At 48.6% G+C, this 21,626-nt stretch overlaps 1 protein-coding gene and 19 non-coding genes across 20 annotated transcripts in view; 1 reads left to right on the top strand and 19 right to left on the bottom strand.

Annotated features, from left to right (window-relative positions):
* LOC125715668 (uncharacterized) overlaps positions 1-21,626 on the top strand; it is a 416,660-nt gene that overhangs the window by 246,993 nt on the left and 148,041 nt on the right. The gene's annotated exons all lie outside the window — the stretch shown is intronic.
* On the bottom strand, positions 54-124 carry trnag-gcc (transfer RNA glycine (anticodon GCC)). The gene has a single exon. It is a non-coding gene; the product is annotated as a tRNA-Gly (tRNA).
* trnag-gcc (transfer RNA glycine (anticodon GCC)) lies at positions 1,445-1,515 on the bottom strand. Its single transcript has one exon. It is a non-coding gene; the product is annotated as a tRNA-Gly (tRNA).
* trnaq-uug (transfer RNA glutamine (anticodon UUG)) lies at positions 2,202-2,273 on the bottom strand. The gene has a single exon. It is a non-coding gene; the product is annotated as a tRNA-Gln (tRNA).
* trnag-gcc (transfer RNA glycine (anticodon GCC)) lies at positions 2,836-2,906 on the bottom strand. The gene has a single exon. It is a non-coding gene; the product is annotated as a tRNA-Gly (tRNA).
* On the bottom strand, positions 4,225-4,295 carry trnag-gcc (transfer RNA glycine (anticodon GCC)). The gene has a single exon. It is a non-coding gene; the product is annotated as a tRNA-Gly (tRNA).
* Positions 4,982-5,053, bottom strand: trnaq-uug (transfer RNA glutamine (anticodon UUG)). The gene has a single exon. It is a non-coding gene; the product is annotated as a tRNA-Gln (tRNA).
* Positions 6,373-6,444, bottom strand: trnaq-uug (transfer RNA glutamine (anticodon UUG)). Its single transcript has one exon. It is a non-coding gene; the product is annotated as a tRNA-Gln (tRNA).
* trnag-gcc (transfer RNA glycine (anticodon GCC)) lies at positions 8,396-8,466 on the bottom strand. The gene has a single exon. It is a non-coding gene; the product is annotated as a tRNA-Gly (tRNA).
* Positions 9,153-9,224, bottom strand: trnaq-uug (transfer RNA glutamine (anticodon UUG)). The gene has a single exon. It is a non-coding gene; the product is annotated as a tRNA-Gln (tRNA).
* Positions 10,544-10,615, bottom strand: trnaq-uug (transfer RNA glutamine (anticodon UUG)). Its single transcript has one exon. It is a non-coding gene; the product is annotated as a tRNA-Gln (tRNA).
* On the bottom strand, positions 12,567-12,637 carry trnag-gcc (transfer RNA glycine (anticodon GCC)). Its single transcript has one exon. It is a non-coding gene; the product is annotated as a tRNA-Gly (tRNA).
* On the bottom strand, positions 13,324-13,395 carry trnaq-uug (transfer RNA glutamine (anticodon UUG)). Its single transcript has one exon. It is a non-coding gene; the product is annotated as a tRNA-Gln (tRNA).
* trnag-gcc (transfer RNA glycine (anticodon GCC)) lies at positions 13,958-14,028 on the bottom strand. The gene has a single exon. It is a non-coding gene; the product is annotated as a tRNA-Gly (tRNA).
* On the bottom strand, positions 15,349-15,419 carry trnag-gcc (transfer RNA glycine (anticodon GCC)). Its single transcript has one exon. It is a non-coding gene; the product is annotated as a tRNA-Gly (tRNA).
* On the bottom strand, positions 16,740-16,810 carry trnag-gcc (transfer RNA glycine (anticodon GCC)). Its single transcript has one exon. It is a non-coding gene; the product is annotated as a tRNA-Gly (tRNA).
* trnaq-uug (transfer RNA glutamine (anticodon UUG)) lies at positions 17,497-17,568 on the bottom strand. Its single transcript has one exon. It is a non-coding gene; the product is annotated as a tRNA-Gln (tRNA).
* On the bottom strand, positions 18,888-18,959 carry trnaq-uug (transfer RNA glutamine (anticodon UUG)). Its single transcript has one exon. It is a non-coding gene; the product is annotated as a tRNA-Gln (tRNA).
* Positions 20,279-20,350, bottom strand: trnaq-uug (transfer RNA glutamine (anticodon UUG)). The gene has a single exon. It is a non-coding gene; the product is annotated as a tRNA-Gln (tRNA).
* Positions 20,913-20,983, bottom strand: trnag-gcc (transfer RNA glycine (anticodon GCC)). The gene has a single exon. It is a non-coding gene; the product is annotated as a tRNA-Gly (tRNA).

Below are 21,626 nucleotides of genomic sequence, written 5' to 3'. Positions count from 1 at the left end.
ACTGAATTAGCTGGAGTTCAGCGCTGAGTGTACAGTTGTTAAAAGAGCAGCTTTGCATTGGCCGGGAATCGAACCCGGGCCTCCCGCGCGGCAGGCGAGAATTCTACCACTGAATCACCAATGCAAACACACGAGACCGACTTTCCGCCGAAAGACCGGAAAAATTCCTAAAGCAGAAACGGAGTGATGACAGCTCATTTCACACAACTGTTAAGATCAACGGAATATTTATAAATTGAAATGCTTGAAGCACAAGAACTCTGGGACCTTCTAGTGGAAGTGCTGCTTCGGGATACTTGACAACTCCGTCGACTTTTCCAATAAATGCCTCGAAAAAAGCTAGTTCCATCAGAAAGTTGTAAAGAGCATCAGAAGGCAGCACGGTTTTACAACGCGGGTTGGATTTTTCTTCAAGAACTACTACGCTCTTTGAGCAAATTGTGTATGTCAACGTATACTTTGCCAGTCCAATTGCTGCAGAATTGTCAGCTAAGAGAAATGCGTGTATCCTCCATTTCTTTCGCTCACCACGACACAGGTGAATGTGGCATATCTGTGTTCTTATAATCACGTCTGACACTTTCATTTTCTTTACCTCTGATCTCCAAGCACTCCCACCACCGGGAGAAAGAGAAAGCATGGCCCGTACGGGGATCGAACCCATGACCTTGGCGTGATTAGCACCACGCTCTAACCAGCTGAGCTAACCGGCCAAGCGGCAGAAAAGTTCGGCTACATCACATGCAAAAAGTGCAAAAGAAATGTTTTTGAGCCAGAGTGCGCCATGGGGCGCAAAACTGAGCCCATGATAGGTCCCACCGAGATTTTAACTCGGATCGCTGGATTCAAAGCCCAGAGTGCTAACCATTACACCATGGAACCAGCTGGTGCATTGCAGCCCAGGTGGCGACGAGCTCCAAAACGCATGTCACGTGCTGCCAAAACCCGGGATTGAACCAGGGACCTTTAGATCTTCAGTCTAACGCTCTCCCAACTGAGCTATTCCGGCACATTCGTGAGCTCCACTCTTGCCGTTTTCTGCCTCTTTCTTTGGAGCCCATCTCCCCACCTGAGCCACATGCCGTGAACGTCGACCTTAAGCAGCAGCAAGCTATGAAAAGTGTCCGATTTTAAGCCATAGTACGGTACACGAGTCAGGTGAGAGGCTCTTCTCAAGCTAACACGAGACTGTTGCTCAACAAAGACAATATGTCAGACAGTGGAATGTGTGAGAAAGTGCAGAGATGCAAGGATGGGCAAGAAGGTGGTCAGAAGTGTGAAGCTGAGATGCCTCTGTGTAGTTTTTAGCTAGGGGAACTGTAATGAGCCAGCCTCAGGGCTCCGCTTGCCAGGGGTTGAGCGGAAATGTGGAGTACCTGTCTTGAGATAAGACTGAATTAGCTGGAGTTCAGCGCTGAGTGTACAGTTGTTAAAAGAGCAGCTTTGCATTGGCCGGGAATCGAACCCGGGCCTCCCGCGTGGCAGGCGAGAATTCTACCACTGAACCACCAATGCAAACACACGAGACCGACTTTCCGCCGAAAGACCGGAAAAATTCCTAAAGCAGAAACGGAGTGATGACAGCTCATTTCACACAACTGTTAAGATCAACGGAATATTTATAAATTGAAATGCTTGAAGCACAAGAACTCTGGGACCTTCTAGTGGAAGTGCTGCTTCGGGATACTTGACAACTCCGTCGACTTTTCCAATAAATGCCTCGAAAAAAGCTAGTTCCATCAGAAAGTTGTAAAGAGCATCAGAAGGCAGCACGGTTTTACAACGCGGGTTGGATTTTTCTTCAAGAACTACTACGCTCTTTGAGCAAATTGTGTATGTCAACGTATACTTTGCCAGTCCAATTGCTGCAGAATTGTCAGCTAAGAGAAATGCGTGTATCCTCCATTTCTTTCGCTCACCACGACACAGGTGAATGTGGCATATCTGTGTTCTTATAATCACGTCTGACACTTTCATTTTCTTTACCTCTGATCTCCAAGCACTCCCACCACCGGGAGAAAGAGAAAGCATGGCCCGTACGGGGATCTAACCCATGACCTTGGCGTGATTAGCACCACGCTCTAACCAGCTGAGCTAACCGGCCAAGTGGCAGAAAAGGTCGGCTACATCACATGCAAAAAGTGCAAAAGAAATGTTTTTGAGCCAGAGTGCGCCATGGGGCGCAAAACTGAGCCCATGATAGGTCCCACCGAGATTTGAACTCGGATCGCTGGATTCAAAGCCCAGAGTGCTAACCATTACACCATGGAACCAGCTGGTGCATTGCAGCCCAGGCGGAGACGAGCTCCAAAACGCATGTCACGTGCTGCCAAATCCCGGGATTGAACCAGGGACCTTTAGATCTTCAGTCTAACGCGCTCCCAACTGAGCTATTCCGGCACATTCGTGAGCTCCACTCTTGCCGTTTTCTGCCTCTTTCTTTGGAGCCCATCTCCCCACCTGAGCCACATGCCGTGAACGTCGACCTTAAGCAGCAGCAAGCTATGAAAAGTGTCCGATTTTAAGCCATAGTACGGTACACGAGTCAGGTGAGAGGCTCTTCTCAAGCTAACACGAGACTGTTGCTCAACAAAGACAATATGTCAGACAGTTGAATGTGTGAGAAAGTGCAGAGATGCAAGGATGGGCAAGAAGGTGGTCAGAAGTGTGAAGCTGAGATGCCTCTGTGTAGTTTTTAGCTAGGGGAACTGTAATGAGCCAGCCTCAGGGCTCCGCTTGCCAGGGGTTGAGCGGAAATGTGGAGTACCTGTCTTGAGATAAGACTGAATTAGCTGGAGTTCAGCGCTGAGTGTACAGTTGTTAAAAGAGCAGCTTTGCATTGGCCGGGAATCGAACCCGGGCCTCCCGCGTGGCAGGCGAGAATTCTACCACTGAACCACCAATGCAAAGACACGAGACCGACTTTCCGCCGAAAGACCGGAAAAATTCCTAAAGCAGAAACGGAGTGATGACAGCTCATTTCACACAACTGTTAAGATCAACGGAATATTTATAAATTGAAATGCTTGAAGCACAAGAACTCTGGGACCTTCTAGTGGAAGTGCTGCTTCGGGATACTTGACAACTCCGTCGACTTTTCCAATAAATGCCTCGAAAAAAGCTAGTTCCATCAGAAAGTTGTAAAGAGCATCAGAAGGCAGCACGGTTTTACAACGCGGGTTGGATTTTTCTTCAAGAACTACTACGCTCTTTGAGCAAATTGTGTATGTCAACGTATACTTTGCCAGTCCAATTGCTGCAGAATTGTCAGCTAAGAGAAATGCGTGTATCCTCCATTTCTTTCGCTCACCACGACACAGGTGAATGTGGCATATCCGTGTTCTTATAATCACGTCTGACACTTTCATTTTCTTTACCTCTGATCTCCAAGCACTCCCACCACCGGGAGAAAGAGAAAGCATGGCCCGTACGGGGATCGAACCCATGACCTTGGCGTGATTAGCACCACGCTCTAACCAGCTGAGCTAACCGGCCAAGCGGCAGAAAAGGTCGGCTACATCACATGCAAAAAGTGCAAAAGAAATGTTTTTGAGCCAGAGTGCGCCATGTGGCGCAAAACTGAGCCCATGATAGGTCTCACCGAGATTTGAACTCGGATCGCTGGATTCAAAGCCCAGAGTGCTAACCATTACACCATGGAACCAGCTGGTGCATTGCAGCCCAGGCGGATACGAGCTCCAAAACGCATGTCACGTGCTGCCAAAACCCGGGATTGAACCAGGGACCTTTAGATCTTCAGTCTAACGCTCTCCCAACTGAGCTATTCCGGCACATTCGTGAGCTCCACTCGCCGTTTTCTGCCTCTTTCTTTGGAGCCCATCTCCCCACCTGAGCCACATGCCGTGAACGTCGACCTTAAGCAGCAGCAAGCTATGAAAAGTGTCCGATTTTAAGCCATAGTACGGTACACGAGTCAGGTGAGAGGCTCTTCTCAAGCTAACACGAGACTGTTGCTCAACAAAGACAATATGTCAGACAGTGGAATGTGTGAGAAAGTGCAGAGATGCAAGGATGGGCAAGAAGGTGGTCAGAAGTGTGAAGCTGAGATGCCTCTGTGTAGTTTTTAGCTAGGGGAACTGTAATGAGCCAGCCTCAGGGCTCCGCTTGCCAGGGGTTGAGCGGAAATGTGGAGTACCTGTCTTGAGATAAGACTGAATTAGCTGGAGTTCAGCGCTGAGTGTACAGTTGTTAAAAGAGCAGCTTTGCATTGGCCGGGAATCGAACCCGGGCCTCCCGCGCGGCAGGCGAGAATTCTACCACTGAATCACCAATGCAAACACACGAGACCGACTTTCCGCCGAAAGACCGGAAAAATTCCTAAAGCAGAAACGGAGTGATGACAGCTCATTTCACACAACTGTTAAGATCAACGGAATATTTATAAATTGAAATGCTTGAAGCACAAGAACTCTGGGACCTTCTAGTGGAAGTGCTGCTTCGGGATACTTGACAACTCCGTCGACTTTTCCAATAAATGCCTCGAAAAAAGCTAGTTCCATCAGAAAGTTGTAAAGAGCATCAGAAGGCAGCACGGTTTTACAACGCGTGTTGGATTTTTCTTCAAGAACTACTACGCTCTTTGAGCAAATTGTGTATGTCAACGTATACTTTGCCAGTCCAATTGCTGCAGAATTGTCAGCTAAGAGAAATGCGTGTATCCTCCATTTCTTTCGCTCACCACGACACAGGTGAATGTGGCATATCTGTGTTCTTATAATCACGTATGACACTTTCATTTTCTTTACCTCTGATCTCCAAGCACTCCCACCACCGGGAGAAAGAGAAAGCATGGCCCGTACGGGGATCGAACCCATGACCTTGGCGTGATTAGCACCACGCTCTAACCAGCTGAGCTAACCGGCCAAGCGGCAGAAAAGTTCGGCTACATCACATGCAAAAAGTGCAAAAGAAATGTTTTTGAGCCAGAGTGCGCCATGGGGCGCAAAACTGAGCCCATGATAGGTCCCACCGAGATTTGAACTCGGATCGCTGGATTCAAAGCCCAGAGTGCTAACCATTACACCATGGAACCAGCTGGTGCATTGCAGCCCAGGTGGCGACGAGCTCCAAAACGCATGTCACGTGCTGCCAAAACCCGGGATTGAACCAGGGACCTTTAGATCTTCAGTCTAACGCTCTCCCAACTGAGCTATTCCGGCACATTCGTGAGCTCCACTCTTGCCGTTTTCTGCCTCTTTCTTTGGAGCCCATCTCCCCACCTGAGCCACATGCCGTGAACGTCGACCTTAAGCAGCAGCAAGCTATGAAAAGTGTCCGATTTTAAGCCATAGTACGGTACACGAGTCAGGTGAGAGGCTCTTCTCAAGCTAACACGAGACTGTTGCTCAACAAAGACAATATGTCAGACAGTGGAATGTGTGAGAAAGTGCAGAGATGCAAGGATGGGCAAGAAGGTGGTCAGAAGTGTGAAGCTGAGATGCCTCTGTGTAGTTTTTAGCTAGGGGAACTGTAATGAGCCAGCCTCAGGGCTCCGCTTGCCAGGGGTTGAGCGGAAATGTGGAGTACCTGTCTTGAGATAAGACTGAATTAGCTGGAGTTCAGCGCTGAGTGTACAGTTGTTAAAAGAGCAGCTTTGCATTGGCCGGGAATCGAACCCGGGCCTCCCGCGGGGCAGGCAAGAATTCTACCACTGAACCACCAATGCAAAGACACGAGACCGACTTTCCGCCGAAAGACCGGAAAAATTCCTAAAGCAGAAACGGAGTGATGACAGCTCATTTCACACAACTGTTAAGATCAACGGAATATTTATAAATTGAAATGCTTGAAGCACAAGAACTCTGGGACCTTCTAGTGGAAGTGCTGCTTCGGGATACTTGACAACTCCGTCGACTTTTCCAATAAATGCCTCGAAAAAAGCTAGTTCCATCAGAAAGTTGTAAAGAGCATCAGAAGGCAGCACGGTTTTACAACGCGGGTTGGATTTTTCTTCAAGAACTACTACGCTCTTTGAGCAAATTGTGTATGTCAACGTATACTTTGCCAGTCCAATTGCTGCAGAATTGTCAGCTAAGAGAAATGCGTGTATCCTCCATTTCTTTCGCTCACCACGACACAGGTGAATGTGGCATATCTGTGTTCTTATAATCACGTCTGACACTTTCATTTTCTTTACCTCTGATCTCCAAGCACTCCCACCACCGGGAGAAAGAGAAAGCATGGCCCGTACGGGGATCGAACCCATGACCTTGGCGTGATTAGCACCACGCTCTAACCAGCTGAGCTAACCGGCCAAGTGGCAGAAAAGGTCGGCTACATCACATGCAAAAAGTGCAAAAGAAATGTTTTTGAGCCAGAGTGCGCCATGGGGCGCAAAACTGAGCCCATGATAGGTCCCACCGAGATTTGAACTCGGATCGCTGGATTCAAAGCCCAGAGTGCTAACCATTACACCATGGAACCAGCTGGTGCATTGCAGCCCAGGCGGAGACGAGCTCCAAAACGCATGTCACGTGCTGCCAAATCCCGGGATTGAACCAGGGACCTTTAGATCTTCAGTCTAACGCGCTCCCAACTGAGCTATTCCGGCACATTCGTGAGCTCCACTCTTGCCGTTTTCTGCCTCTTTCTTTGGAGCCCATCTCCCCACCTGAGCCACATGCCGTGAACGTCGACCTTAAGCAGCAGCAAGCTATGAAAAGTGTCCGATTTTAAGCCATAGTACGGTACACGAGTCAGGTGAGAGGCTCTTCTCAAGCTAACACGAGACTGTTGCTCAACAAAGACAATATGTCAGACAGTGGAATGTGTGAGAAAGTGCAGAGATGCAAGGATGGGCAAGAAGGTGGTCAGAAGTGTGAAGCTGAGATGCCTCTGTGTAGTTTTTAGCTAGGGGAACTGTAATGAGCCAGCCTCAGGGCTCCGCTTGCCAGGGGTTGAGCGGAAATGTGGAGTACCTGTCTTGAGATAAGACTGAATTAGCTGGAGTTCAGCGCTGAGTGTACAGTTGTTAAAAGAGCAGCTTTGCATTGGCCGGGAATCGAACCCGGGCCTCCCGCGTGGCAGGCGAGAATTCTACCACTCAACCACCAATGCAAAGACACGAGACCGACTTTCCGCCGAAAGACCGGAAAAATTCCTAAAGCAGAAACGGAGTGATGACAGCTCATTTCACACAACTGTTAAGATCAACGGAATATTTATAAATTGAAATGCTTGAAGCACAAGAACTCTGGGACCTTCTAGTGGAAGTGCTGCTTCGGGATACTTGACAACTCCGTCGACTTTTCCAATAAATGCCTCGAAAAAAGCTAGTTCCATCAGAAAGTTGTAAAGAGCATCAGAAGGCAGCACGGTTTTACAACGCGGGTTGGATTTTTCTTCAAGAACTACTACGCTCTTTGAGCAAATTGTGTATGTCAACGTATACTTTGCCAGTCCAATTGCTGCAGAATTGTCAGCTAAGAGAAATGCGTGTATCCTCCATTTCTTTCGCTCACCACGACACAGGTGAATGTGGCATATCCGTGTTCTTATAATCACGTCTGACACTTTCATTTTCTTTACCTCTGATCTCCAAGCACTCCCACCACCGGGAGAAAGAGAAAGCATGGCCCGTACGGGGATCGAACCCATGACCTTGGCGTGATTAGCACCACGCTCTAACCAGCTGAGCTAACCGGCCAAGCGGCAGAAAAGGTCGGCTACATCACATGCAAAAAGTGCAAAAGAAATGTTTTTGAGCCAGAGTGCGCCATGGGGCGCAAAACTGAGCCCATGATAGGTCTCACCGAGATTTGAACTCGGATCGCTGGATTCAAAGCCCAGAGTGCTAACCATTACACCATGGAACCAGCTGGTGCATTGCAGCCCAGGCGGATACGAGCTCCAAAACGCATGTCACGTGCTGCCAAAACCCGGGATTGAACCAGGGACCTTTAGATCTTCAGTCTAACGCTCTCCCAACTGAGCTATTCCGGCACATTCGTGAGCTCCACTCGCCGTTTTCTGCCTCTTTCTTTGGAGCCCATCTCCCCACCTGAGCCACATGCCGTGAACGTCGACCTTAAGCAGCAGCAAGCTATGAAAAGTGTCCGATTTTAAGCCATAGTACGGTACACGAGTCAGGTGAGAGGCTCTTCTCAAGCTAACACGAGACTGTTGCTCAACAAAGACAATATGTCAGACAGTGGAATGTGTGAGAAAGTGCAGAGATGCAAGGATGGGCAAGAAGGTGGTCAGAAGTGTGAAGCTGAGATGCCTCTGTGTAGTTTTTAGCTAGGGGAACTGTAATGAGCCAGCCTCAGGGCTCCGCTTGCCTGGGGTTGAGCGGAAATGTGGAGTACCTGTCTTGAGATAAGACTGAATTAGCTGGAGTTCAGCGCTGAGTGTACAGTTGTTAAAAGAGCAGCTTTGCATTGGCCGGGAATCGAACCCGGGCCTCCCGCGCGGCAGGCGAGAATTCTACCACTGAATCACCAATGCAAACACACGAGACCGACTTTCCGCCGAAAGACCGGAAAAATTCCTAAAGCAGAAACGGAGTGATGACAGCTCATTTCACACAACTGTTAAGATCAACGGAATATTTATAAATTGAAATGCTTGAAGCACAAGAACTCTGGGACCTTCTAGTGGAAGTGCTGCTTCGGGATACTTGACAACTCCGTCGACTTTTCCAATAAATGCCTCGAAAAAAGCTAGTTCCATCAGAAAGTTGTAAAGAGCATCAGAAGGCAGCACGGTTTTACAACGCGGGTTGGATTTTTCTTCAAGAACTACTACGCTCTTTGAGCAAATTGTGTATGTCAACGTATACTTTGCCAGTCCAATTGCTGCAGAATTGTCAGCTAAGAGAAATGCGTGTATCCTCCATTTCTTTCGCTCACCACGACACAGGTGAATGTGGCATATCTGTGTTCTTATAATCACGTATGACACTTTCATTTTCTTTACCTCTGATCTCCAAGCACTCCCACCACCGGGAGAAAGAGAAAGCATGGCCCGTACGGGGATCGAACCCATGACCTTGGCGTGATTAGCACCACGCTCTAACCAGCTGAGCTAACCGGCCAAGCGGCAGAAAAGTTCGGCTACATCACATGCAAAAAGTGCAAAAGAAATGTTTTTGAGCCAGAGTGCGCCATGGGGCGCAAAACTGAGCCCATGATAGGTCCCACCGAGATTTGAACTCGGATCGCTGGATTCAAAGCCCAGAGTGCTAACCATTACACCATGGAACCAGCTGGTGCATTGCAGCCCAGGTGGCGACGAGCTCCAAAACGCATGTCACGTGCTGCCAAAACCCGGGATTGAACCAGGGACCTTTAGATCTTCAGTCTAACGCTCTCCCAACTGAGCTATTCCGGCACATTCGTGAGCTCCACTCTTGCCGTTTTCTGCCTCTTTCTTTGGAGCCCATCTCCCCACCTGAGCCACATGCCGTGAACGTCGACCTTAAGCAGCAGCAAGCTATGAAAAGTGTCCGATTTTAAGCCATAGTACGGTACACGAGTCAGGTGAGAGGCTCTTCTCAAGCTAACACGAGACTGTTGCTCAACAAAGACAATATGTCAGACAGTGGAATGTGTGAGAAAGTGCAGAGATGCAAGGATGGGCAAGAAGGTGGTCAGAAGTGTGAAGCTGAGATGCCTCTGTGTAGTTTTTAGCTAGGGGAACTGTAATGAGCCAGCCTCAGGGCTCCGCTTGCCAGGGGTTGAGCGGAAATGTGGAGTACCTGTCTTGAGATAAGACTGAATTAGCTGGAGTTCAGCGCTGAGTGTACAGTTGTTAAAAGAGCAGCTTTGCATTGGCCGGGAATCGAACCCGGGCCTCCCGCGGGGCAGGCAAGAATTCTACCACTGAACCACCAATGCAAAGACACGAGACCGACTTTCCGCCGAAAGACCGGAAAAATTCCTAAAGCAGAAACGGAGTGATGACAGCTCATTTCACACAACTGTTAAGATCAACGGAATATTTATAAATTGAAATGCTTGAAGCACAAGAACTCTGGGACCTTCTAGTGGAAGTGCTGCTTCGGGATACTTGACAACTCCGTCGACTTTTCCAATAAATGCCTCGAAAAAAGCTAGTTCCATCAGAAAGTTGTAAAGAGCATCAGAAGGCAGCACGGTTTTACAACGCGGGTTGGATTTTTCTTCAAGAACTACTACGCTCTTTGAGCAAATTGTGTATGTCAACGTATACTTTGCCAGTCCAATTGCTGCAGAATTGTCAGCTAAGAGAAATGCGTGTATCCTCCATTTCTTTCGCTCACCACGACACAGGTGAATGTGGCATATCTGTGTTCTTATAATCACGTCTGACACTTTCATTTTCTTTACCTCTGATCTCCAAGCACTCCCACCACCGGGAGAAAGAGAAAGCATGGCCCGTACGGGGATCGAACCCATGACCTTGGCGTGATTAGCACCACGCTCTAACCAGCTGAGCTAACCGGCCAAGTGGCAGAAAAGGTCGGCTACATCACATGCAAAAAGTGCAAAAGAAATGTTTTTGAGCCAGAGTGCGCCATGGGGCGCAAAACTGAGCCCATGATAGGTCCCACCGAGATTTGAACTCGGATCGCTGGATTCAAAGCCCAGAGTGCTAACCATTACACCATGGAACCAGCTGGTGCATTGCAGCCCAGGCGGAGACGAGCTCCAAAACGCATGTCACGTGCTGCCAAATCCCGGGATTGAACCAGGGACCTTTAGATCTTCAGTCTAACGCGCTCCCAACTGAGCTATTCCGGCACATTCGTGAGCTCCACTCTTGCCGTTTTCTGCCTCTTTCTTTGGAGCCCATCTCCCCACCTGAGCCACATGCCGTGAACGTCGACCTTAAGCAGCAGCAAGCTATGAAAAGTGTCCGATTTTAAGCCATAGTACGGTACACGAGTCAGGTGAGAGGCTCTTCTCAAGCTAACACGAGACTGTTGCTCAACAAAGACAATATGTCAGACAGTGGAATGTGTGAGAAAGTGCAGAGATGCAAGGATGGGCAAGAAGGTGGTCAGAAGTGTGAAGCTGAGATGCCTCTGTGTAGTTTTTAGCTAGGGGAACTGTAATGAGCCAGCCTCAGGGCTCCGCTTGCCAGGGGTTGAGCGGAAATGTGGAGTACCTGTCTTGAGATAAGACTGAATTAGCTGGAGTTCAGCGCTGAGTGTACAGTTGTTAAAAGAGCAGCTTTGCATTGGCCGGGAATCGAACCCGGGCCTCCCGCGTGGCAGGCGAGAATTCTACCACTCAACCACCAATGCAAAGACACGAGACCGACTTTCCGCCGAAAGACCGGAAAAATTCCTAAAGCAGAAACGGAGTGATGACAGCTCATTTCACACAACTGTTAAGATCAACGGAATATTTATAAATTGAAATGCTTGAAGCACAAGAACTCTGGGACCTTCTAGTGGAAGTGCTGCTTCGGGATACTTGACAACTCCGTCGACTTTTCCAATAAATGCCTCGAAAAAAGCTAGTTCCATCAGAAAGTTGTAAAGAGCATCAGAAGGCAGCACGGTTTTACAACGCGGGTTGGATTTTTCTTCAAGAACTACTACGCTCTTTGAGCAAATTGTGTATGTCAACGTATACTTTGCCAGTCCAATTGCTGCAGAATTGTCAGCTAAGAGAAATGTGTGTATCCTCCATTTCTTTCGCTCACCACGACACAGGTGAATGTGGCATATCCGTGTTCTTATAATCACGTCTGACACTTTCATTTTCTTTACCTCTGATCTCCAAGCACTCCCACCACCGGGAGAAAGAGAAAGCATGGCCCGTACGGGGATCGAACCCATGACCTTGGCGTGATTAGCACCACGCTCTAACCAGCTGAGCTAACCGGCCAAGCGGCAGAAAAGGTCGGCTACATCACATGCAAAAAGTGCAAAAGAAATGTTTTTGAGCCAGAGTGCGCCATGGGGCGCAAAACTGAGCCCATGATAGGTCTCACCGAGATTTGAACTCGGATCGCTGGATTCAAAGCCCAGAGTGCTAACCATTACACCATGGAACCAGCTGGTGCATTGCAGCCCAGGCGGATACGAGCTCCAAAACGCATGTCACGTGCTGCCAAAACCCGGGATTGAACCAGGGACCTTTAGATCTTCAGTCTAACGCTCTCCCAACTGAGCTATTCCGGCACATTCGTGAGCTCCACTCGCCGTTTTCTGCCTCTTTCTTTGGAGCCCATCTCCCCACCTGAGCCACATGCCGTGAACGTCGACCTTAAGCAGCAGCAAGCTATGAAAAGTGTCCGATTTTAAGCCATAGTACGGTACACGAGTCAGGTGAGAGGCTCTTCTCAAGCTAACACGAGACTGTTGCTCAACAAAGACAATATGTCAGACAGTGGAATGTGTGAGAAAGTGCAGAGATGCAAGGATGGGCAAGAAGGTGGTCAGAAGTGTGAAGCTGAGATGCCTCTGTGTAGTTTTTAGCTAGGGGAACTGTAATGAGCCAGCCTCAGGGCTCCGCTTGCCAGGGGTTGAGCGGAAATGTGGAGTACCTGTCTTGAGATAAGACTGAATTAGCTGGAGTTCAGCGCTGAGTGTACAGTTGTTAAAAGAGCAGCTTTGCATTGGCCGGGAATCGAACCCGGGCCTCCCGCGCGGCAGGCGAGAATTCTACCACTGAACCACCAACGCAAAGACACGAGACCGACTTTCCGCCGAAAGACCGGAAAAATTCCTAAAGCAGAAACGGAGTGATGACAGCTCATTTCACACAACTATTAAGATCAACAGAATATTTATAAATTGAAATGCTGGAAGCACAAGAACTCTGGGACCTTTTAGTGGAAGTGCTGCTTCGGGATACTTGACAACTCCGTCGACTTTTCCAATAAATGCCTCGAAAAAAGCTAGTTCCATCAGAAAGTTGTAAAGAGCATCAGAAGGCAGCACGGTTTTACAACGCGGGTTGGATTTTTCTTCAAGAACTACTACGCTCTTTGAGCAAATTGTGTATGTCAACGTATACTTTGCCAGTCCAATTGCTGCAGAATTGTCAGCTAAGAGAAATGCGTGTATCCTCCATTTCTTTCGCTCACCACGACACAGGTGAATGTGGCATATCTGTGTTCTTATAATCACGTCTGACACTTTCATTTTCTTTACCTCTGATCTCCAAGCACTCCCACCACCGGGAGAAAGAGAAAGCATGGCCCGTACGTGGATCGAACCCATGACCTTGGCGTGATTAGCACCACGCTCTAACCAGCTGAGCTAACCGGCCAAGTGGCAGAAAAGGTCGGCTACATCACATGCAAAAAGTGCAAAAGAAATGTTTTTGAGCCAGAGTGCGCCATGGGGCGCAAAACTGAGCCCATGATAGGTCCCACCGAGATTTGAACTCGGATCGCTGGATTCAAAGCCCAGAGTGCTAACCATTACACCATGGAACCAGCTGGTGCACTGCAGCCCAGGCGGAGACGAGCTCCAAAACGCATGTCACGTGCTGCCAAAACCCGGGATTGAACCAGGGACCTTTAGATCTTCAGTCTAACGCTCTCCCAACTGAGCTATTCCGGCACATTCGTGAGCTCCACTCTTGCCGTTTTCTGCCTCTTTCTTTGGAGCCCATCTCCCCACCTGAGCCACATGCCGTGAACGTCGACCTTAAGCAGCAGCAAGCTATGAAAAGTGTCCGATTTTAAGCCATAGTACGGTACACGAGTCAGGTGAGAGGCTCTTCTCAAGCTAACACGAGACTGTTGCTCAACAAAGACAATATGTCAGACAGTGGAATGTGTGAGAAAGTGCAGAGATGCAAGGATGGGCAAGAAGGTGGTCAGAAGTGTGAAGCTGAGATGCATCTGTGTAGTTTTTAGCTAGGGGAACTGTAATGAGCCAGCCTCAGGGCTCCGCTTGCCAGGGGTTGAGCGGAAATGTGGAGTACCTGTCTTGAGATAAGACTGAATTAGCTGGAGTTCAGCGCTGAGTGTACAGTTGTTAAAAGAGCAGCTTTGCATTGGCCGGGAATCGAACCCGGGCCTCCCACGTGGCAGGCGAGAATTCTACCACTGAACCACCAATGCAAACACACGAGACCGACTTTCCGCCGAAAGACCGGAAAAATTCCTAAAGCAGAAACGGAGTGATGACAGCTCATTTCACACAACTGTTAAGATCAACGGAATATTTATAAATTGAAATGCTTGAAGCACAAGAACTCTGGGACCTTCTAGTGGAAGTGCTGCTTCGGGATACTTGACAACTCCGTCGACTTTTCCAATAAATGCCTCGAAAAAAGCTAGTTCCATCAGAAAGTTGTAAAGAGCATCAGAAGGCAGCACGGTTTTACAACGCGGGTTGGATTTTTCTTCAAGAACTACTACGCTCTTTGAGCAAATTGTGTATGTCAACGTATACTTTGCCAGTCCAATTGCTGCAGAATTGTCAGCTAAGAGAAATGCGTGTATCCTCCATTTCTTTCGCTCACCACGACACAGGTGAATGTGGCATATCTGTGTTCTTATAATCACGTCTGACACTTTCATTTTCTTTACCTCTGATCTCCAAGCACTCCCACCACCGGGAGAAAGAGAAAGCATGGCCCGTACGGGGATCGAACCCATGACCTTGGCGTGATTAGCACCACGCTCTAACCAGCTGAGCTAACCGGCCAAGTGGCAGAAAAGGTCGGCTACATCACATGCAAAAAGTGCAAAAGAAATGTTTTTGAGCCAGAGTGCGCCATGGGGCGCAAAACTGAGCCCATGATAGGTCCCACCGAGATGTGAACTCGGATCGCTGGATTCAAAGCCCAGAGTGCTAACCATTACACCATGGAACCAGCTGGTGCACTGCAGCCCAGGCGGAGACGAGCTCCAAAACGCATGTCACGTGCTGCCAAAACCCGGGATTGAACCAGGGACCTTTAGATCTTCAGTCTAACGCTCTCCCAACTGAGCTATTCCGGCACATTCGTGAGCTCCACTCTTGCCGTTTTCTGCCTCTTTCTTTGGAGCCCATCTCCCCACCTGAGCCACATGCCGTGAACGTCGACCTTAAGCAGCAGCAAGCTATGAAAAGTGTCCGATTTTAAGCCATAGTACGGTACACGAGTCAGGTGAGAGGCTCTTCTCAAGCTAACACGAGACTGTTGCTCAACAAAGACAATATGTCAGACAGTGGAATGTGTGAGAAAGTGCAGAGATGCAAGGATGGGCAAGAAGGTGGTCAGAAGTGTGAAGCTGAGATGCCTCTGTGTAGTTTTTAGCTAGGGGAACTGTAATGAGCCAGCCTCAGGGCTCCGCTTGCCAGGGGTTGAGCGGAAATGTGGAGTACCTGTCTTGAGATAAGACTGAATTAGCTGGAGTTCAGCGCTGAGTGTACAGTTGTTAAAAGAGCAGCTTTGCATTGGCCGGGAATCGAACCCGGGCCTCCCGCGTGGCAGGCGAGAATTCTACCACTGAACCACCAATGCAAACACACGAGACCGACTTTCCGCCGAAAGACCGGAAAAATTCCTAAAGCAGAAACGGAGTGATGACAGCTCATTTCACACAACTGTTAAGATCAACGGAATATTTATAAATTGAAATGCTTGAAGCACAAGAACTCTGGGACCTTCTAGTGGAAGTGCTGCTTCGGGATACTTGACAACTCCGTCGACTTTTCCAATAAATGCCTCGAAAAAAGCTAGTTCCATCAGAAAGTTGTAAAGAGCATCAGAAGGCAGCACGGTTTTACAACGCGGGTTGGATTTTTCTTCAAGAACTACTACGCTCTTTGAGCAAATTGTGTATGTCAACGTATACTTTGCCAGTCCAATTGCTGCAGAATTGTCAGCTAAGAGAAATGCGTGTATCCTCCATTTCTTTCGCTCACCACGACACAGGTGAATGTGACATATCTGTGTTCTTATAATCACGTCTGACACTTTCATTTTCTTTACCTCTGATCTCCAAGCACTCCCACCACCGGGAGAAAGAGAAAGCATGGCCCGTACGGGGATCGAACCCATGACCTTGGCGTGATTAGCACCACGCTCTAACCAGCTGAGCTAACCGGCCAAGTGGCAGAAAATGTCGGCTACATCACATGCAAAAAGTGCAAAAGAAATGTTTTTGAGCCAGAGTGCGCCATGGGGCGCAAAACTGAGCCCATGATAGGTCCCACCGAGATTTGAACTCAGATCGCTGGATTCAAAGCCTAGAGTGCTAACCATTACACCATGGAACCAGCTGGTGCACTGCAGCCCAGGCGGAGACGAGCTCCAAAACGCATGTCACGTGCTGCCAAAACCCGGGATTGAACCAGGGACCTTTAGATCTTCAGTCTAAGGCTCTCCCAACTGAGCTATTCCGGCACATTCGTGAGCTCCACTCTTGCCGTTTTCTGCCTCTTTCTTTGGAGCCCATCTCCCCACCTGAGCCACATGCCGTGAACGTCGACCTTAAGCAGCAGCAAGCTATGAAAAGTGTCCGATTTTAAGCCATAGTACGGTACACGAGTCAGGTGAGAGGCTCTTCTCAAGCTAACGCGAGACTGTTGCTCAACAAAGACAATATGTCAGACAGTGGAATGTGTGATAAAGTGCAGAGATGCAAGGATGGGCAAGAAGGTGGTCAGAAGTGTGAAGCTGAGATGCCTCTGTGTAGTTTTTAGCTAGGGGAACTGTAATGAGCCAGCCTCAGGGCTCCGCTTGCCAGGGGTTGAGCGGAAATGTGGAGTACCTGTCTTGAGATAAGACTGAATTAGCTGGAGTTCAGCGCTGAGTGTACAGTTGTTAAAAGAGCAGCTTTGCATTGGCCGGGAATCGAACCCGGGCCTCCCGCGTGGCAGGCGAGAATTCTACCACTGAACCACCAATGCAAACACACGAGACCGGCTTTCCGCCGAAAGACCGGAAAAATTCCTAAAGCAGAAACGGAGTGATGACAGCTCATTTCACACAACTGTTAAGATCAACGGAATATTTATAAATTGAAATGCTTGAAGCACAAGAACTCTGGGACCTTCTAGTGGAAGTGCTGCTTCGGGATACTTGACAACTCCGTCGACTTTTCCAATAAATGCCTCGAAAAAAGCTAGTTCCATCAGAAAGTTGTAAAGAGCATCAGAAGGCAGCACGGTTTTACAACGCGGGTTGGATTTTTCTTCAAGAACTACTACGCTCTTTGAGCAAATTGTGTATGTCAACGTATACTTTGCCAGTCCAATTGCTGCAGAATTGTCAGCTAAGAGAAATGCGTGTATCCACCATTTCTTTCGCTCACCACGACACAGGTGAATGTGGCATATCTGTGTTCTTATAATCACGTCTGACACTTTCATTTTCTTTACCTCTGATCTCCAAGCACTCCCACCACTGGGAGAAAGAGAAAGCATGGCCCGTACGGGGATCGAACCCATGACCTTGGCGTGATTAGCACCACGCTCTAACCAGCTGAGCTAACCGGCCAAGTGGCAGAAAAGGTCGGCTACATCACATGCAAAAAGTGCAAAAGAAATGTTTTTGAGCCAGAGTGCGCCATGGGGCGCAAAACTGAGCCCATGATAGGTCCCACCGAGATTTGAACTCGGATCGCTGGATTCAAAGCCCAGAGTGCTAACCATTACACCATGGAACCAGCTGGTGCATTGCAGCCCAGGCGGAGACGAGCTCCAAAACGCATGTCACGTGCTGCCAAAACCCGGGATTGAACCAGGGACCTTTAGATCTTCAGTCTAACGCTCTCCCAACTGAGCTATTCCGGCACATTCGTGAGCTCCACTCTTGCCGTTTTCTGCCTCTTTCTTTGGAGCCTATCTCCCCACCTGAGCCACATGCCGTGAACGTCGACCTTAAGCAGCAGCAAGCTATGAAAAGTGTCCGATTTTAAGCCATAGTACGGTACACGAGTCAGGTGAGAGGCTCTTCTCAAGCTAACACGAGACTGTTGCTCAACAAAGACAATATGTCAGACAGTGGAATGTGTGAGAAAGTGCAGAGATGCAAGGATGGGCAAGAAGGTGGTCAGAAGTGTGAAGCTGAGATGCCTCTGTGTAGTTTTTAGCTAGGGGAACTGTAATGAGCCAGCCTCAGGGCTCCGCTTGCCAGGGGTTGAGCGGAAATGTGGAGTACCTGTCTTGAGATAAGACTGAATTAGCTGGAGTTCAGCGCTGAGTGTACAGTTGTTAAAAGAGCAGCTTTGCATTGGCCGGGAATCGAACCCGGGCCTCCCGCGGGGCAGGCAAGAATTCTACCACTGAACCACCAATGCAAAGACACGAGACCGACTTTCCGCCGAAAGACCGGAAAAATTCCTAAAGCAGAAACGGAGTGATGACAGCTCATTTCACACAACTGTTAAGATCAACGGAATATTTATAAATTGAAATGCTTGAAGCACAAGAACTCTGGGACCTTCTAGTGGAAGTGCTGCTTCGGGATACTTGACAACTCCGTCGACTTTTCCAATAAATGCCTCGAAAAAAGCTAGTTCCATCAGAAAGTTGTAAAGAGCATCAGAAGGCAGCACGGTTTTACAACGCGGGTTGGATTTTTCTTCAAGAACTACTACGCTCTTTGAGCAAATTGTGTATGTCAACGTATACTTTGCCAGTCCAATTGCTGCAGAATTGTCAGCTAAGAGAAATGCGTGTATCCTCCATTTCTTTCGCTCACCACGACACAGGTGAATGTGGCATATCTGTGTTCTTATAATCACGTCTGACACTTTCATTTTCTTTACCTCTGATCTCCAAGCACTCCCACCACCGGGAGAAAGAGAAAGCATGGCCCGTACGGGGATCGAACCCATGACCTTGGCGTGATTAGCACCACGCTCTAACCAGCTGAGCTAACCGGCCAAGTGGCAGAAAAGGTCGGCTACATCACATGCAAAAAGTGCAAAAGAAATGTTTTTGAGCCAGAGTGCGCCATGGGGCGCAAAACTGAGCCCATGATAGGTCCCACCGAGATTTGAACTCGGATCGCTGGATTCAAAGCCCAGAGTGCTAACCATTACACCATGGAACCAGCTGGTGCATTGCAGCCCAGGCGGAGACGAGCTCCAAAACGCATGTCACGTGCTGCCAAATCCCGGGATTGAACCAGGGACCTTTAGATCTTCAGTCTAACGCTCTCCCAACTGAGCTATTCCGGCACATTCGTGAGCTCCACTCTTGCCGTTTTCTGCCTCTTTCTTTGGAGCCCATCTCCCCACCTGAGCCACATGCCGTGAACGTCGACCTTAAGCAGCAGCAAGCTATGAAAAGTGTCCGATTTTAAGCCATAGTACGGTACACGAGTCAGGTGAGAGGCTCTTCTCAAGCTAACACGAGACTGTTGCTCAACAAAGACAATATGTCAGACAGTGGAATGTGTGAGAAAGTGCAGAGATGCAAGGATGGGCAAGAAGGTGGTCAGAAGTGTGAAGCTGAGATGCCTCTGTGTAGTTTTTAGCTAGGGGAACTGTAATGAGCCAGCCTCAGGGCTCCGCTTGCCAGGGGTTGAGCGGAAATGTGGAGTACCTGTCTTGAGATAAGACTGAATTAGCTGGAGTTCAGCGCTGAGTGTACAGTTGTTAAAAGAGCAGCTTTGCATTGGCCGGGAATCGAACCCGGGCCTCCCGCGGGGCAGGCAAGAATTCTACCACTGAACCACCAATGCAAAGACACGAGACCGACTTTCCGCCGAAAGACCGGAAAAATTCCTAAAGCAGAAACGGAGTGATGACAGCTCATTTCACACAACTGTTAAGATCAACGGAATATTTATAAATTGAAATGCTTGAAGCACAAGAACTCTGGGACCTTCTAGTGGAAGTGCTGCTTCGGGATACTTGACAACTCCGTCGACTTTTCCAATAAATGCCTCGAAAAAAGCTAGTTCCATCAGAAAGTTGTAAAGAGCATCAGAAGGCAGCACGGTTTTACAACGCGGGTTGGATTTTTCTTCAAGAACTACTACGCTCTTTGAGCAAATTGTGTATGTCAACGTATACTTTGCCAGTCCAATTGCTGCAGAATTGTCAGCTAAGAGAAATGCGTGTATCCTCCATTTCTTTCGCTCACCACGACACAGGTGAATGTGGCATATCTGTGTTCTTATAATCACGTCTGACACTTTCATTTTCTTTACCTCTGATCTCCAAGCACTCCCACCACCGGGAGAAAGAGAAAGCATGGCCCGTACGGGGATCGAACCCATGACCTTGGCGTGATTAGCACCACGCTCTAACCAGCTGAGCTAACCGGCCAAGTGGCAGAAAAGGTCGGCTACATCACATGCAAAAAGTGCAAAAGAAATGTTTTTGAGCCAGAGTGCGCCATGGGGCGCAAAACTGAGCCCATGATAGGTCCCACCGAGATTTGAACTCGGATCGCTGGATTCAAAGCCCAGAGTGCTAACCATTACACCATGGAACCAGCTGGTGCACTGCAGCCCAGGCGGAGACGAGCTCCAAAACGCATGTCACGTGCTGCCAAAACCCGGGATTGAACCAGGGACCTTTAGATCTTCAGTCTAACGCTCTCCCAACTGAGCTATTCCGGCACATTCGTGAGCTCCACTCTTGCCGTTTTCTGCCTCTTTCTTTGGAGCCCATCTCCCCACCTGAGCCACATGCCGTGAACGTCGACCTTAAGCAGCAGCAAGCTATGAAAAGTGTCCGATTTTAAGCCATAGTACGGTACACGAGTCAGGTGAGAGGCTCTTCTCAAGCTAACACGAGACTGTTGCTCAACAAAGACAATATGTCAGACAGTGGAATGTGTGAGAAAGTGCAGAGACGCAAGGATGGGCAAGAAGGTGGTCAGAAGTGTGAAGCTGAGATGCCTCTGTGTAGTTTTTAGCTAGGGGAACTGTAATGAGCCAGCCTCAGGGCTCCGCTTGCCAGGGGTTGAGCGGAAATGTGGAGTACCTGTCTTGAGATAAGACTGAATTAGCTGGAGTTCAGCGCTGAGTGTACAGTTGTTAAAAGAGCAGCTTTGCATTGGCCGGGAATCGAACCCGGGCCTCCCGCGTGGCAGGCGAGAATTCTACCACTGAACCACCAATGCAAACACACGAGACCGACTTTCCGCCGAAAGACCGGAAAAATTCCTAAAGCAGAAACGGAGTGATGACAGCTCATTTCACACAACTGTTAAGATCAACGGAATATTTATAAATTGAAATGCTTGAAGCACAAGAACTCTGGGACCTTCTAGTGGAAGTGCTGCTTCGGGATACTTGACAACTCCGTCGACTTTTCCAATAAATGCCTCGAAAAAAGCTAGTTCCATCAGAAAGTTGTAAAGAGCATCAGAAGGCAGCACGGTTTTACAACGCGGGTTGGATTTTTCTTCAAGAACTACTACGCTCTTTGAGCAAATTGTGTATGTCAACGTATACTTTGCCAGTCCAATTGCTGCAGAATTGTCAGCTAAGAGAAATGCGTGTATCCTCCATTTCTTTCGCTCACCACGACACAGGTGAATGTGGCATATCTGTGTTCTTATAATCACGTCTGACACTTTCATTTTCTTTACCTCTGATCTCCAAGCACTCCCACCACCGGGAGAAAGAGAAAGCATGGCCCGTACGGGGATCGAACCCATGACCTTGGCGTGATTAGCACCACGCTCTAACCAGCTGAGCTAACCGGCCAAGTGGCAGAAAAGGTCGGCTACATCACATGCAAAAAGTGCAAAAGAAATGTTT

This window comes from Brienomyrus brachyistius, chromosome 2 (genome assembly GCF_023856365.1).
Source record: "Brienomyrus brachyistius isolate T26 chromosome 2, BBRACH_0.4, whole genome shotgun sequence".
NCBI classification, from domain to species: domain Eukaryota; kingdom Metazoa; phylum Chordata; class Actinopteri; order Osteoglossiformes; family Mormyridae; genus Brienomyrus; species Brienomyrus brachyistius.
Note: the sequence above shows the minus strand (reverse complement) of the source record. Positions and strands in the feature narration are given on the sequence as shown.